A 14,501-nucleotide genomic window follows, 5' to 3' on the forward strand; every position below is an offset into this window, starting at 1 on the left:
ACAATTTGTTTTAAGTCGCACCTACACGAACAGGTCTTCTGGTGACGATAAAATAGGATAAGGCTAGAAATGGAAAGGAAGTGACCATGGTCTTAATTAAGTTACATCTACTTGTTTCCCAAGTATAAGAATGGGAATGCACGACAAAACAATCTTCAGGGTTGCCGATGGTGGGGTTAGAACTCACCATCTTACGAATTGTAAGTCATCTAAACACCATAGTCAACTGCTTCGGTGGCAATTGGACATAACTAATTACCCAAGAGAATCGCTTTCGAGGTGGTTGTATATCAGTGTTTTAAAAGTAACTACACCAAATCTCCGAACATTCAGATCTTACTTCGTAAAATGATAATGGTCCAGCTACAGCTGGAAGCACTGCGGATTAACAAGTGACTCATGGTCAGAACGATGAATCCTATCGGCCGTGTATTCCTGGCTTTCCAGACCGGGTCCACCATCTCACCGTCAGATAGCTCCTTAATTTTAATTACTGAGGCTTAGTGGACCTCGAACCAGCCCTCAAACCCAGGTAAAAATCCTTCACCTAGCTAGGAATCGAATCCGAGACCTCCGGGTAGGAAGCGGGCTCGCTTCCCCTAGACCATGAGGCCGACTTCGTATAATAATAATAGCAATAATAATTGTACCGGGCGGTACACCTCTACACCGTTTATTTAAAAGTTGCGCCAGTTGAAACTCCTCTTCTGGAGGAAGGTTGAACTTTATCTATTCTATTAATTCTCGACTTTCTCAGAAGATGTCACCACGTGGAAAATTTTGAGTTTTTGAACTGTGTCACTTTTGATGTGTTTTTGTTTCGCTTGAAGTAAGAAGTGTGAACTTTCTCTTCTAGAGGACACTACTGAAGATCAACAATAGCGCACCCTAGTGCGGAGTCAAAGAACTATTTTGTTGGAGAAATTTTTATTTCAAAAGTTTGTTTCTTGTTAAATTTCTTTCTGTTATTGTTTAAATTGGCTGTATACCCCTCTTTTTCCCCTTGTTTTAGATTTATCCAATCCCGAATTTCTTTTAGTAATTTCTGACCAATCTGGTGTATCTTCCCCCAACTTGTATCTGTTGCGGGGTCCTATCCAATAAAAACATTGTGGGCGGGTGTTTTCATTCCCCTAACGCCTAGAAACTTCCGCGAGAGTATTTAAACTGCTGATTTTGGGGTCTCCGGGCCACTTCGGTTCCATCTTTCAGTGTATTAAGTACATAGCAGGAGGCGGGAAGCGCCTCTTTCTTCTTCAGCCGTTCAACACCAGGTAATGGCCTATTAATAACTTCTTTTCTTGCTAGGTCGGCAGTTTAACACTCGCGGCGGGTTCGAAGCATTTCCATCATGTAACCTTTTCCTAAAATGTAATTACTCTTTTCATCTTTTTCTTGTAAAGCTACATATTGGGATAGAGAGTGCTAACCCTCTCGAGCAACCACTCACATTTGTTTTGAGGTGAACTTATTTTCTCAAACTATTCTTCGTTTATGTAATGTAAAGTGTTCTTCTCTAAGTCACCTCTGTAGTATGGGATTAGCCCTTGCGTTAGCGGCCCAGAGCCAGATTAGGTTTTAAAAACAAAGTGTATTAGGAGTGCAAGTTCGCCTCCTCTCAAATTGTTATTTTAGAGGTCATGTAATCAACCTTCTTTTCATGTAATAGACCTCCGTAGGTTGGGTATTTTACCCCTGTGAATACGTCCTTAGAGGACAGCTTGAAGGTAGAGTTTGGTGTGGCCTTGTGATAGGCTTACAATTTTGAGAGCGGATCGCTCTTTGAAATTTGTTTCTGTATGCCTCGTGCAGGCTTTATGTGTAATGTTTGGAGCCAGTGCTCCTGGGCATGAATGGGGTTTTCTGCCCCTTGGCTAAAATTTTTTTTGGAGTAAGGCGGGGCTGATTGCCCAAGAGTTATGAAGTAAGGGCACTGAGCCCGAATCCAGTAATATTGTACCTACATTTTTGCTACTCTGTACCTGTTATGATTGTTATCTCTTGTTTTTGAAAAGAAAATATAACCTAGTTAAATTTTAAATTAATTTTACATTGCACGTTAATTTCGTAGCTTGAAACCCATTCACACCCGCACCTTCTTTCACCTCTACCTACCACGCCTTACTCCGTAACAATAATAATAATAATAATAATAATAATAATAATAATAATAATAATAATAATAATAATAATAATTTACACTAGCAGATGAGAGAATAAACTACATCTCTGTGGGAGATCTATGGCTATTTTAACAAGTAAACACCAAATGAGTCACCAGAAATCTGTCACATGCTGACATCGTACGACATGGAATGTCTAATGGACTTTTTGCGCTCTTCAAAAATCCGGAAACCTCTGTCTGGTTCGAACCAGAGACCTGGAGACCTACAGTCCACTGATCCATAAGAGGGCTTACCTCGTACAACAATAAGAGTACGACACTGTTGCCAACTTCAGATCCCGTCCTTTTTGTTGGAGAATATTTTAGCATTTGAATAGTTTTGTCACGCGCTGCCTTTACAATGAACTGACTTGTCAAGTTGCATAAGAAGAGCATGTGGGTGTCACGCGATGTTCTCTGTACCTGTGTGACATATTTGTTCACTGGAAGGAGCACGTGCATTGTGGCTCGTGGGTAGTTGAAAGAGTTGAGTGCGGATCCAGCGACTTGCAGCCTCCACACAATTGTGGAACATCCTCATTTGAAAGTACGTTTCCTTCTCATCGCTTCTTCCGCTGCCGAAAATCATACTCATTATTTTTCTACAGCACTTAGCGCCTGTGGCTGTTTGTCGATTTTTGCATCTCTGACGTGGCACAGGCCTGACCGAAATGTAGCTTCCACTGCAGTCTCAGTCTCATTTATGGCTGTGACAGCCTGGAAACTGCTGGGGTATCAGTGGTACTGTACTCAATAATGACACTGTTTGTCCCCCGCATTTCGGCTTTCTCGCGTTTATCTTACGTAGTACAGCTCTACCTTAAAAGACACTGATACAAGATCTACTGTACGTACAGTACAAACTTATGCAAAGCCAGACACATGATGCGACGAAACTCGTATACAGGCGTGTTTTTAGTGGCAACAATCTTGAAGAACGACAACATTCACAGCGCATTTTAAATGCACACACAATACATGATAATTATTAAATATAATAATAATAATAATAATAATATCCTTGTGTATAACAGTGTTTTAATTTGTCTTACAAATCTAGTAATGTAATATTTGTATCGTATATACTGTGTGATTTATTCTAGCTGATGATGTTCCTTAGGGGAAAAATATGTACTATATTTAATAAATTATATAATGTATTGAATTTTATTATTATTATTATTATTATTATTATTATTATTATTATTATTATTATTATTATTATTATTATTATTATTATTATGTCCACTAAGCTGCCACTCCCGGAGGCCCGGGTCGATTCCCGGTTCTGCCACGAACATTTTTGAAAAGTGGTACGAGGGCTGGAACGGGGTCCACTCAGCCTCGAAAGGTCAACTGAGCAAATATAGGGACATTTCGAGAGGTTTTTAAAGACATAGCATATCAACACTTAAGAAATTGCATCTTCCTGGTCTGGATTACCCATGGCAGTCGATAACATTTAACTAGTGTAATGCATGTGGACAAAATACTGAATTATTTTTTTGGAAATAGCACCTTTTCAACATGCGGTTGTCCTTATGGAATAATCAGTACGCTGATCCTTTGTGGTGTTCCTATAATTAGGGCAACTACATGTAACAAGCTTTAACAGCTTCATTTTAGATTTTTTAAAACCCGTATTGACTATAAAATCAAGTAACGAATATTTAAAAATAACTTAAATATTATATTTAAGCGGCCCTCCTATTCAATACATATATAATTTATTAAATCTAGTACATGTTTTTACCCCTAACGAACTTTCTCATTACGAATTTTAATGAATAATTCACACCAATTTTATTGAATATATGACTTGAAACTTTAACAAAGTTTGCTAATAATTTATTGTATATATCCTTGTGTATAACAGTGTTTTAATTTGTCTTACAAATCTAGTAATGTAATATTTGTATCGTATATACTGTGTGATTTATTCTAGCTGATGGTGTTCCTTAGGAGAAAAATATGTACTATATTTAATAAATTATATAACGTATTGAATAGGCGGACCACTTAATAAATATAATATTTAAGTTATTATTAATTATTCTCTACTTGATTGGGGCAACTATCCTAAGTGTATTTTCTGACTGTAGCCCGAACATATATTTGAAAAGTATTATTTTTGGTAATTTTTCAAAATACCAAAACTTCTGCTCTAATTGCCCTAAGTTATTTTTTGCTAGTGGTTTTACGTCGCACCGACACAGATAGGTCTTATGGCGACGGTAGGATAGGAAAGGCTGCCGACAGTGGGATTCGAACCTACTATCTCCCGGATGCAAGCTCACAGCCGCACGCCTCTAACCGCACGGCCAACTCGCCCGGTGTGTCCTAAGTTTACCATTATGGTACCACTATGCCAGTCTTAAGCTTCTCTGTTCACTTATACACACATTCTGATGGGAATTTGCATTAGTAGTCGATATGAAGTTAATGAAAATTTCTCACATTTTCCACCCCATATAACTTTGTTTCTAAGGGTTGTAAATCAACCATTGTGGTACCATCATCTCGGTATCGGAAAGAGCTTTCTAACCGTATCCCGCCCGTGGGGTCAGACGTGACATTTAGACTGTAAAATCGCTGAATTTTTCAAATAAATTCCAACTTCAAATAGGATGCCATTTCCTTGCTATATTTTTCTTTTAAGATACGGATAATTTTATTATGCGACTTTAAGGCGTTAAACGCTCTATATTTAGATATCTTAAACCAGCGAGATCGCGGCCCAGTAAATTCTTTCTAAAAAACGAGGGCCTTATCCCAACAAATTTACTAGTAAATACGTTTCCATGTTTAAGTTTCACTGTGTAAATAATTAAATATAGTGTAATCTAAAATAGTATTGGTGCACTATTAAGACGGTGTGACATGGTGACAAATAAATAATCAATCAGTGGATTAGTGAAATTTTGCAGCATTGTTGTCATCATCATCATCATCATCATCATCTGTTTACCCTCCAGGTTCGGTTTTCCCTCGGACTCAGCGAGGGATCCCACCTCTACCGCCTCAAGGGCAGTGTCCTGGAGCTTCAGACTCCTGGTCGTGGGATACAACTGGGGAGTATGACCAGTACCTCGCCCAGGCGGCCTCACCTGCTATGGTGAACAGGGGCCTTGTAGGGGGATGGGAAGATTGGAAGGGATGGGCAAGGATGAGGGAAGGAAGCGGCCGTGGCCTTAAGTTAGGGACCATCCCGGCATTCGCCTGGAGGTGAAGTGGGAAACCACGGAAAACCACTTCGAGGATGGCAGCATTGTTGTACTTTCCAGAAGCCAAGATCATTAAATAATGTATGCTAATTTTCGTTGATGTTATCCCATTGTTATTACCCCCACCCCGAAAAAATATAAAATTTGTAACATAATGGTGGTATTAGGCTGTATTTCCCCGAATATTCAAAGATTTCTATGTGTGAAAATACCCGATAATTCAAAAAAGTGCAACACCAATGTCCTCTTTGTATTCTAAATTCTGAAATCTAATTAAATAGCATCTGTGCAGCAAATGGCAGCTACGAACACCTCTTTCCTAAGAATATTTCCACTATAAAATACTTATTTATGAAAAATGGTGAGAAGTGACAAATTCCAGGAGAATACCTCATGGCGCGGTATAATTGCGGCCCGACGCTTGAGAAGCACTATCTTAACAACCTTTAGTATGTATTTTGTTTTCGAAATCACTCATCGCAGACCAAATTGTACGTTGTTATATTTTATTATTGTATTAAATTATATTTAGCCGGCCCCGTGGTGTAGGGGTAGCGTGCCTGCCTCTTACTCGGAGGCCCCGGGTTCGATTCCCGGCCAGGTCAGGGATTTTTACCTAGACCTGAGGGCTGGTTTGAGGTCCACTCAGCCTACGTGATTAGAATTGAGGAGCTATCTGACGGTGAGATGGCGGCCCCGGTCTAGAAAGCCAAGAATAACGGCCGAGAGGATTCGTCTTATTGACCACACGACACCTCGTAATCTGCAGGCCTTCGGGCTGAGTAGCGGTCGCTTGGTAGGCCAAGGCCCTTCAAGGGCTGTAGTGTGATGGGGTTTGGTTTTTATTAAATTATATTTCCTCTCATATCTCACATGTCCAATCAAGTGGTACTTCAAACTTTTGAATCATACTTTTAGTTCTGGGGTTAAAAGCCCGAATGTGAACACATCATTTCGTTACACTGAGGTTCGAATGTCGGTAGCCTGATTTTATAGACGTTCTCATTTTTAAAATAATCAAACTTTGAAAATAACGCCTAAGAGGGTTTGCCTATATCCTAGTTAGCCTTGTCTCCTATTCTTGTATTAATACGACGCTTCCAACATTCTTTCCACTTAAGGAAGCAGTCCGGAGAGGGAATTTGGGAAATCGGACGCAGTGTCTTCAAAGTCTTCATTTTAAACTCTTCAGCTGACTGAAGTCGTCCTCTTTTCAGGATGAATTTTAGTTTGAAGATAAGCCCCTTGCTCACTTCTTACAACAGGTGGATGTTGTCATCACTCATATCGAGCGAGTTGGCTGCCGGGGCTAGGTCAGGTGAGTGGGGTGGATAAGTAAGCACAGTTGTGTTCGTCAAAAAATCACGAATCAACAGCGATGCGTGAACTGGTGTGTTGTCATGGAGTAAACTCAGGACATGTGAACCCCTTAAAGCCCTAAGTCCAAAATTGAAGACCTTGGAATTATTGGAAATCGAACCTGGGCCTCCGGGTAAGAAGCAGACACGCTATCCCCATACAATTGGGCTCGCTAATTCCCCACCAATTCACCTTAAACGCGTGCAAATTTATTCCTCTATATAATGTGTATTACTCAGGCACTGGAAGGAAAAGTTGCAGGGAAAAGGTTGAGAGGAAGAAAGTGCGAAAATTAATGGAAGATACTGGAAGACTAAAAGTATGGTAGAAGAGAGATCATCTTGGAAAATGTATGCGAAAACCTGCTGATAGGCAAAGAACCAATGTTGTTTTTATGTAATAGGGCTGGGAACTAGGCCCAAGTGATTTGAAGCAATGTCGGGCTCAGTTTGGGACTCATGTTCCCAAGTTGAGAGTCCTTCTTACGATAGGCTACCGTTTCCTACATCCCTACCAAGTAACTTGGCTCCGTCGTTCACGCCACACTGCTGTGAACTCGCATTCGTGAGAAGGTGGGTTCGAGCCCTAAAGATTGTTTTCTGTGGTTCCCATTTTCACACCAGGAAAATGCTGGGGCTCTACTTCAGTTAAAGGACACCTGCCACTTCTTTCACGAGCGTAGTCCTTTCCTGTTCTATTGTTACCGAAAATCTACCTTAGTGCGACATTAAATCACTAGCAAAAATAAATTCCTTCTACGCTCCCACCGGCGACTGCCACAATGTATTCCACGCCTTTCAGAGCGTCCAAAAATCAACAACGCCTTGTTACGTTTGTTACATTATTCTCAGCAATCGCCCCAGGTACCAATTTCTACCTGTGTCTCACCTTGTGTCGGATACTTGATACTCCCAGCTTCTTGCAACCATGACCACCTTGGTGTGACCGTTTGAAGCACTTCTTGAAGCGAGTGAGCCAAGGACAGCAGGAGTGCCAGTCCGTCATAAGACGAGCTTCTGGAGTAATTTACACACCTCGTGTATCTGTCTCCTGATTAAGTGGGGCTCGTATGAAGTCATTAAAGTATTAGATCTTGACGTATCTTAATGTGCTGTCTACGGTAAGTTTTATGTACATACTAGTAATACACGAGAAAGTTCGCTATGCTGCAAACAGTACTGTGAAGGCTGAAGCCCAGGAATGTGTTAAAGTGGTTTGTTCCAAGATACAAACGTGTTTATATTAGAAAATTTTGTGGTTTTCTATGAGGAGGTGAGTTCAGATCTTTTATTCACCAAGTACGTTGGCCGCGCCGTTAAGGTCGCACAGCTGTGAGCTTGTATTCGGGAGTTGGTGGGTTCGAATTCCACCGTCGGAAGTCCCGAAAATGGTTTTCTATCGTTTCCCGTGGTTTCCCATCGTCACACCAGGGAAACACTAGGCCTGTTCATTAATTAAGGCCACAGCTGCTGCCCTTCCAGTTCTAGCCGTTGTCTTCACTTGCGTCGCCGGAAAACTTCGATGTGTTGGTGCGATGCATTAATATGTATAAAATTAGAGTTTTTCTGTAATATTCATAAAAGTAAGGAAAGTGTACTTTATATGTTTCATATCATCACGATGTCGGATTGACCATTACTTTGATGTCTGTCTGTCTGTCTGTCTGTCTGTCTGTCTGTCTGTCTGTCTGTCTGTCTGTCTGTCTGTCTGTCTGTCTGTCTGTCTGTCTGTCTGAATGCTATTTAGAAAAATTGTTTCCGCTCTGCGATGGTTATACCATGCCTTTTCTAGTGTAGTGGGACTGCCTCGGTCCTCCTAGTCTGGAGAGAACTTTTACTGCCGGGCGAGCTGGCCGTGCGGTTAGCGGCGTGCAGCTGTGAGCTCGCATCCGGGAGATAGTCTGTTCGAACCCCATTGTCGGTAGCCCTGATTATGGTTTTCCGTGGTTTCCCATTTTCATACCGGGCAAATGCTGGGGCTGTACCTTAATTAAGGCCACGGCCGCTTCCTTCCCATTCCTAGGCCTTTCCTGTCCCATCGTCGCCGTAAGACCTATCTGTGTCGGTGTGACGTTAAGCAAAGAAAAAAGACGTTTTACTGGTCGTCCGGAACGAACTTTGGTTTTGAAATAATCGGAAGAAACCATTGAAAAAATCGATGCCCTGACAGTAAAAGCAAATCAGGATCATTATAGGGTATCATTGATTTTCGTTCATTTTAGGACAAAAGGAACCAGTTATACACAGGGAGAACCGAGTGACCATAAACCATGTTGACCGGTGTTAGGTATATGCTATAGGATCCACTGTTTTTGAGAAAAGTGTACGTGCGAGGAACTTACATAACACCATTAGCTCATTTTTTTCGAACGACTGTTTTTGAGAAAAGTGTACGTGCGAGGAACTTGCATAATACCATTAGCTCATTTTTTTTAGAACGACTTTACATAGACTCGCTCGCACTCAGCCTCGAACATTTTGGACTTGTTCGATTCTCTTGGACTCATTCATTCATCATAAATCGTTTTCATTACTCCCCTGAGGAGCGGTGCGCGCCACTCAGAGGGTTACGCCCTCCCTCTGGCCAAGAGATTCGGGCTGTTAGCTGGAAAAGTGAAGGGTTGAAGGTGGTTGGGAGCGGTGTGAATAAAGAAGATGGTAGGAAGGCTGTTGGCTTCTTGTCTAGGCTTGAGTGAGTCAATAACTGGAAGCTTGTTCTCTATTTTTCCCCGTCTTTTTTCTGATGAGTTATGGTATGGATGAATGAATGAATTCCTGGAGTAATGGTTGAGAGTTCATGTGTAGATAAATAAGAGAATGAATGTGTGATCATTCGTTACTACTATTACTACTAAAGTTTTCATTCCGTCCCTGAAGGGGACGGTGGGCCTCCTAGACGCTAACGCAGTCTCTCATGCCAGAGAGATGTTCGAAGAAGGTGAGAGGATTAGCAGCCGTGACCTGTACTAAGAACTGTCCCGACATTCACCTTAGTGTAGGAGAATGGAAAACCACGGGAAACCGTTCTCAGGATTGCCGACGGTGGGGGGTCAGCCCCTCTCCGTCTCCCGAATGTAGAGGCCTAGAACCACGGCAGAGCCGCGGCCACCCCTCCTCTGCTCGGTTGGTCGGTCGGCAACCAGCCGTGGCCACGTGTAGGCCGCCGACCGATCATTCTTTCTACTGTTTTCCTTTGCAGCAAGCTTCACTCGTCTTCACATTAAGATAATCAGTCAGTTTGTAAATTTTTCACAAGAACTGTTGGGACTCTTGTACAGGAGAATCAGTGTCGAACTTACAAGTTAATATAAAATATGTCTCGTCTTACTGTTCATTCTGTGTATGCCTATTATAGTGCCATGATGCGGTGTCCTGAAAAGGAAATGAGAAGTAATAGGGTTCATTTACGCTCAGGTGTGAGTGCAGTTGTATTGTTCCTACTAATTAATGAATTGTGTTCTGCCGGACTTAGTACCACATGCGGTAGAGCGCTGTCCTAAGCTCAAGTAGACGGGTTCAGTCCCGACTCAGTTCGGTGGTATTTGAAGGTGCTCCCGGGAAGAATAGCAATATATTTTTGTATTTAAAAAATATGTGGCAAAAGAAAATAAGTACTAACTTAACTACTGGAGGGTAGAATAGATGTTTGTCCTAGAATATATAACTTTGCATAAAAGCTAGGACAAAAAAGGATAATTTGTAAAATGGGTATAACAATTAATTAGGTTTAATGCAATCATAGAAAAACAATTGCATTTTTTTAAACCAAATGCATGTATCATAAACAACGGATTACAATAAATGAGTTTCACGTGATTCGGAACTAGAGCATGGAAGCATTGTTTCCAATTTGAAGGTGCTCATATACGTACCTTAATTAAGGCCACGGCCACTTCCTTCGCACTCCTAGCCCTTTCCTATCCCCTCGCCGAAAGAAACTTGTAAAAAAAGGTTGAGTTTAAAATCTGATATCCAGAGCGGACTTCAGCCTGCTTTCTAGTAAATGCAATAACTAGAGCCTGGATATGTAGGTAGTAGGCCAAGTAGGTTATAATACAAGTAACAAATATAGTCTATCCTACACAACGATTATGTTACGAGCTTTGCATAAGCATTAGGGGTACGGTCCATAAGAACCCCTATAATATATGTTACTCTCGCTACCTTACGGAAGAACTGGCTAGACGACACTTCGTACTAATCAAATCAGTTTGCGTCCTGACCCATTACTGTGGTAACAGAGCATTTATTAATGTTGAAGTGCGGCCGATTTACTCTACCTCACTGAAAGAAAAAAAACAACCAAGGCCTTTCTGTATCTTTCTACAATCCTATAATTACTGAAATCTTTATTTTAAATATCTTTATTTCATCGGCGAAAAGGAGAATATTAGTCGGTCTATAATAACCCCACCCCCTGCAACAGTCTCCATCGGTTTCGATACAAAAGTTGCACCGGCGCAGATATATATATATATATATATATATATAGTACCTCCTAAACCTCTAAATAACTTTCCCGCCTCTGAGCTTGAAATATGGACGTAACTCACCTCAGAGAACCTGTTGCCTTTCCAAAGGAAGCACTGGAAAGGACCAACGAACTCTTGATTTGTTTACATCGATTTACTATCGAAGACATTGCCTGTACATATCCTCCTCCCCTCTCCCAGTTTTTAAGATGGATATGTTTTGGGGTTGGGAGTCTATCTGGAATTAGCGTCATGAATATTTTCTGACACCACTGAAACTATAGCAACCAGTCTTCGTCTATGTATCAGTAGCATCATCATCGCACTGTTCACTTTCTTCCTGGAACTACAGTAAGAGCTTGAGAAAACCTCGTATCTATTGAACCCTATTCTAGTCCTCAGTCCAGAATTAAAATCCTTGAACTGGCCGGAAAAAAAACCCAGGGTCTTGGAAAGAGAAACAACCTCTACACCACAGGGCTGGATAATAATAATAATAATAATAATAATAATAATAATAATAATAATAATTAGATATATCTACGAAGTCTAGAATGGCTTTCGTTTTCTCACAATTGATGAGTCTTACCTTGACGGCGTCTTGGGTGAGGAGTACAAGAAAATAAATAAGTCCAAAACAAAAGTAATGGAGTGCAGTAGTACGAAGTCAGGTGATCCAGGTAATATTAGAGAAGGGAATGAAGTCTTAAAGGAATTGGATGAATATTGTTACTTAGGTAGTAAAATAACTAACGATGGCAGAAGTAAGGAGGACATAAAATGCAGGCTAGCACAAACAAGAAAGGCTTTTCTTAAGAAAAGAAATTTGCTTACTTCGTACATTGATATAGGAATTAGAAAAGTGTTCTTGAAGACTTTCGTTTGGAGCGTGGCATTGTATGGAAGTGAAATATGGACGATAACTCGCTCAAAAAGAAAGAGAATTGAAGCTTTTGAAATGTGGTGTTACAGAAGAATGCTGAAGGTGAGATGGATAGATCAAATCACGAATTAAGAGATACTGAATGAGATTGGTGAGAGAAGATCGTTGTGGCTAAATTTGAAGATATAGAATGATAGGACACATCTTAAGACACCCAGGACGTGTGCAGTTGGTTTTTGAGGGAAGTGTAGGGGTAATACCGGTAGGGGTAGACCAAGGTATGAATATGACAAGCAGATTAGAGCAGATGTAGGATGCAGCAATTATGTAGAAATGAAGAGGTTAGCACCGGATAGAGTGGCATGGAGAGCTGGATCAAACCAGTCTATGGACTGATGACTCAAACAACAACAACAACCACCACCATTCTTTTATGGATACAATGATTTTTGTTTCGATTTATGGGAACACTATATCACCCCTGTGGGTGAAGTCAAAGGATGCATTATCAGTGCGCCCTGCATGTCGTGAGAATCTGTACTCTCTCTCTCTCTCTCTCTCTCTCGTGTTCTAACCCCTTGACCTTTCTTCCAGCTATCAGAGGTTGGCACTAATGTGTATAAAGCCTATTTTTACGGCTGGAAGCCATTCCCGTCACCAGGCCAATGTGAAGGGATGTATTTAATATCACAAATACCCAACCCCCCTAGCCAGAGGAATTAACGAAACATAGTCAAAATGCCCAACCCGGCCGGGAATCAAACCAAGGCTCTGTGAACCAAAGGCCACTTTGGTAAACATTCAGCCAAAGAACTGGATCGACGATGTCTGTACATTGTGTAAATGAATTTGGAAACTTACAACATTTTGTAGGAGCCTCTGTGGCTCAGGCGGCAGCACGCCGGCCACTCGCCTCTGGGTTCCGTGGTTCAAATCCTGGTCACTCCATGTAAGATGTGTGCTCGACAAAGTTGAGGCGGGACAGGTTTTTCTCTGGATACGTCGGTTTTTCCCTGTCATCTTTCATTCCAGCAACACTCTCCAATATCATCTCATTTCATCTGTCAATCATTAATCATTGCCCCAGAAGAGTGGGACTGGCTTCGGCAGCCGGCACAATTCCTATCCTAGCCCCTAGTTGCGGGCTTCGTTCTTTCCATTCCTGACCCGGCCGAATGAATGGAAACAGGCCGTGTCTTAGAAGTGAAGCTTCCACGGTATGTAGAATTATTTAATTGTTATTTTACGGATTGAACCGTGTTGTTGTTTTCTGCATACTATGTACAGTTTGCCGACGTTTCGAATACATAACAGTACTCTTTGTAAAGGCGACTGAAATATCCCTGTTCGATCCAAGGTAATCAGTCTCCCAGGCAACAGTCTCTCACGGAAAAATAAGTAAAGAATGAAACAGGCTGTGGATTTTCTTTTTCATTATAACATGTTGTCGACTGAAATTGTTATATTAACTATATTTATTTTGTGTGACTTGCCTGCTATTTTACCCTTTGTTATTTTAGAGTTCGGAGGTGCCTTATTTTGTGATTTCTGTTTTTACCCGCTATTAACATATTTGTCTCTTTTATTTGCAGGAGGCTCTAGTGCTCACGATATCAGAGGAAACAAGACTAAATCGTCCGTCCCTAGCCTTCAGAAATCACCACAACGTGCAAGAAAATAACCGCCCGCCTGCGATATAATTTCGTCCAGTCGTGAACCGTGTTCCCATGATTTTCCTGACAGACAAAATTATTATCCCCTCCCATTCTTCCTAATTCATTATCGCATGGACCATATTCGTTAGTGACGCGCCTTGGCAATCGTCCAGCATTTTTCATCCCACCAATCTGGGTATTGTGGCATGTAGACTAGGCTATGGCATTGTATTGCTGGTCCGTGCACCGTGACGATCTCTCTGGTGGGGAGTAAGGGGGCTCCGTGCTCACCGTTGTAACGGCATCACTTGGGCCTTCGCGAGTGGCAGAAACCAACGTACATATCATAGTAGGAGTGCGACAGACATTCAAGTGACAGAAATGTATTCTTATAAATATCCAGAAAATTAGTTTATTTTAATAGCGAATGATAACTGTAAATCAAATGATGTGCTACTGTGAAGATGACTGATTCAATCCTTGGAAAGAATGTTTAGAGGAAGTGATCGTAATATATTCCTGATATGATGAGTTTTTCAAGAAAATGCGCGATGTAATTCAGTTTCGGATTCTCTTAAAAATTCAGACGATGCAATATAGGGGATGTGACTTGGCTTTTGTAAGTCATCAGAGGGATATTCAGGGGTGTTTTCCTCTTAATTCTGCAGAATAGATCTCAGATTCAACGAAATTTTCAGAATAATTCATGTTTTGTTTAGTGGCATACCAAACAAATTTCTACTAC

General features: G+C 41.1%; 1 protein-coding gene across 2 annotated transcripts in view; it reads left to right on the forward strand.

Annotated features, from left to right (window-relative positions):
* The window catches only part of LOC136876135 (G protein-activated inward rectifier potassium channel 4), a 355,451-nt gene extending 341,628 nt beyond the window's left edge, over positions 1-13,823 (forward strand). For both annotated transcript variants that reach the window (XM_067149835.2, XM_067149833.2), the window contains exon 6: positions 13,694-13,823. The gene's annotated coding sequence lies outside the window, so the exon portion shown is untranslated. The remainder of the gene's footprint in view (positions 1-13,693) is intronic.
* The last annotated feature ends 678 nt before the right edge of the window (positions 13,824-14,501 follow it).

The sequence above is a fragment of the Anabrus simplex genome, chromosome 6, assembly GCF_040414725.1.
Source record: "Anabrus simplex isolate iqAnaSimp1 chromosome 6, ASM4041472v1, whole genome shotgun sequence".
Classification (NCBI taxonomy): domain Eukaryota; kingdom Metazoa; phylum Arthropoda; class Insecta; order Orthoptera; family Tettigoniidae; genus Anabrus; species Anabrus simplex.